Source organism: Neophocaena asiaeorientalis, unplaced genomic scaffold, assembly GCF_003031525.2.
Source record: "Neophocaena asiaeorientalis asiaeorientalis breed wild unplaced genomic scaffold, Neophocaena_asiaeorientalis_V1.1 scaffold855, whole genome shotgun sequence".
Taxonomy (NCBI): Eukaryota; Metazoa; Chordata; class Mammalia; order Artiodactyla; family Phocoenidae; genus Neophocaena; species Neophocaena asiaeorientalis.
In genome coordinates, this window is record NW_020171823.1 from 34172 (window position 1) to 37045 (window position 2874).

Here is a 2874-nt window from a genome sequence, read left to right on the forward strand (position 1 = left end):
ACATAGGCGGTAATTTTATCAACACTGGATTCAGTGATGTTTTTCTGTATCTGACTCCAAAGGCAAGGGAAACAAAAGAAAAAATTTTTTAAATTGGACTATATCTGCACAGTGAAGGAAAACAATATCAAAATGAAAAGGCAGGGCTTCCCTGGTGGCGCAGTGGTTGGGAGTCCACCGGCCAATGCAGAGGACACAGGTTCGTGCCCTGGTCCAGGAAGATCCCAGATGTCGCGGAGTGGCTGGGCCCGTGAGCCATGGCCGCTGGGCCTGCATGTCCGGAGCCTGTGCTCCGCAACGGGAGAGGCCGCAACAGTGTGAGGCATGCACACCACAAAAAATAAAAAAAAAAAAGGACAGAGAATCTGAATATACATTTTTCCAAAGAAGATGGTCAACAGGCACATGAAAAAATGTTCAACATCACTAATTTTTAGGGAAATAAATGAGATACCATCTAACATGTTTTATAATAGCTGTTATCAAAAAGACAGGAAATAAGAAATGTTGGAGGGAATGTGGGACGAAGGAAATCTTTGCACACTGTGAGTGGATCTGTAAATTGTTGTGGTCTCTATGATAAATGATATAGAGTTACCTCAAAAAATTAAAAATAGAACTACTCTATGACTCAGAAGCTATTCCACTTCTGAATATTTACTTGAAAAACATGAAAACACTGGTTCACAAAATATACGCATTGTTATGTTCATTGCAGTATATGGCCAACATATTGGAACAATTTAAGTGTGCACGGTTGGATGAACAGATAAAGAAATGGGATATATATACATATTCACTTTCTACTCAGTCATAAAAAAGAATAAAATTCTACCATTTTCTACTACATGGATGGACTTTGAAGGTCCTATGCTAAGTGCAATAAGTGATAGGAGAAAGACAAATACCATAATTTCACTCATATGTGGAATTGAAGAAAACAAAACAAACAAAATAAGGAAAATGAGATTACAGTACTTTTAAAATGTTTATGTTATTTGTCCAGAGAGTATTCAGAGGAAAATTCATATAGTTTCACATTAACAGAGAAAGACTAAAAATACGTAAATAAGTGTACTTCCCAAATCAAAATAATTACAAAATAATTATAATGAAACAATAGAAAAGATTAAATGTAAAAAAGATTAATCAATCAATAGACAATAAAATTGAAAATTAAATCTAAGAGCTTGTTTTCACAGACAACAATAAATAAAAATAGATAAAACTTTGGCAAGTCTAATGAAAATAGAGAAAAGTTAATGTATAAACTTGAAGATATATTAGGACCAGAGTAAAAAATGTAGATATTTTATGGGAAATCCTATGAGAGTACTGGAAATTTTGAATAATACGAATGATTTTCTTGGGAGTTATAAACAGCCAAAGGGAACTCAGAAAGAAGTATGAATGAAGAAATAGATGGCAGTGTAAACAATGAAAAGTTTGAAACATCTTCTCACAAATTATGTATGGCCTAGAATTTTCATCTGTAAGTTATGTTTTGTTGTTGTTTTGCAGTACGCGGACCTCTCACTGTTGTGGCCTCTCCCGTTGCAGAGCACAGGATCTGGACGTTCAGGCTCAGTGGCCATGGCTCACAGGCCTAGCAGCTCCGCAGCATGTGGGATCTTCCCGGACCAGGGCACAAACCCATGTCCTCTGCATCGGCAGGCGGACTCTCAACCACTGCGCCACCAGGGAAGCCTCTCAGTTCTGCCTTTTATGAGTTTATAGGCTTCAGTCATATCCCCTGGCAGTTCTGGTCTTTGCAGGTGGAATCCCACTAATCCTTAAAGTTTCTCTAAATGGAGCAGCAGCTCTGGACTTTTAATCATTCTGTCTTCACTCTTCTCTGGACTTTTTCCTGCTCTGTTATGACTTTATTGAAAAGCTGAGATCTAAGCAGGTACAATCTACTTACTACAGTCTGGTAGATGCGCGGGCTTCAGTAGTTGTGGCACGCGGGCTCAGTAGTGGAGGCTCGGGGCTCTAGAGCGCAGGCTCAGTAGTTGCAGTACACAGGCTTAGTTGCTCCGAGGCATGTGGGATTTTCCCGGTCCGGGGCATGAACCCATGTCCCCTGCATCAGCAGGCGGACTCTCAACCACTGTGCCACCAGGGAAGCCCAAGTTATGTATTTTTTAATGCTAGTAAGTGTTTCGAAACACAGTTAATGTTAGAAAACTATTTCATTTCAGGATGGTTATTTAATGGTCAAAAAGATAACATCTCCAATAATTAGACAAATATATTTATGAGTCATTCCCTTCCCCAGGGAAGGTATATCTAAACCTATGCATCTATTTATATTCCTATAGAAAGAGAGAGATTTAGTTTTTAAAACTGTTAATATTTCATCATGTATTTGTGCAATTAATGTCAACCTTCCTAGATTAAAATGTGTCTGAAAACTAAAATGTTCTTTTAATCAGAATTTTCTCATTTTATAATGTCATATTAGTGATAGCATTCTGTACTAAATCTTTTAAAGAATTCAAGTATTTTTTAGTCTCTTTTGAGATAATTAGTAATTTTCTACTAACAGCGTTTTGCATAGCAAAGGGCTAACCTGAAATACACATATCTGAGAATAAATAGATGTTGTATTTCAGGGCAAATATACATATGTAATGTTGTTGGATAAAGATAACTTTCTTTCGGGCTTCCCTGGTGGCGCAGTGGTTGAGAGTCCGCCTGTGATGCAGGGGACACGGGTTCGTGCCCCGGTCCGGGAAGATCCCACATGCCGCAGAGCAGCTGGGCCCGTGAGCCATGGCAGCTGAGCCTGTGCGTCCAGAGCCTGTGCTCCGCAATGGGAGAGGCCACAACAGTGAGAGGCCCGCGTACCACAAAAAAAAAAAAAAAAAAAAA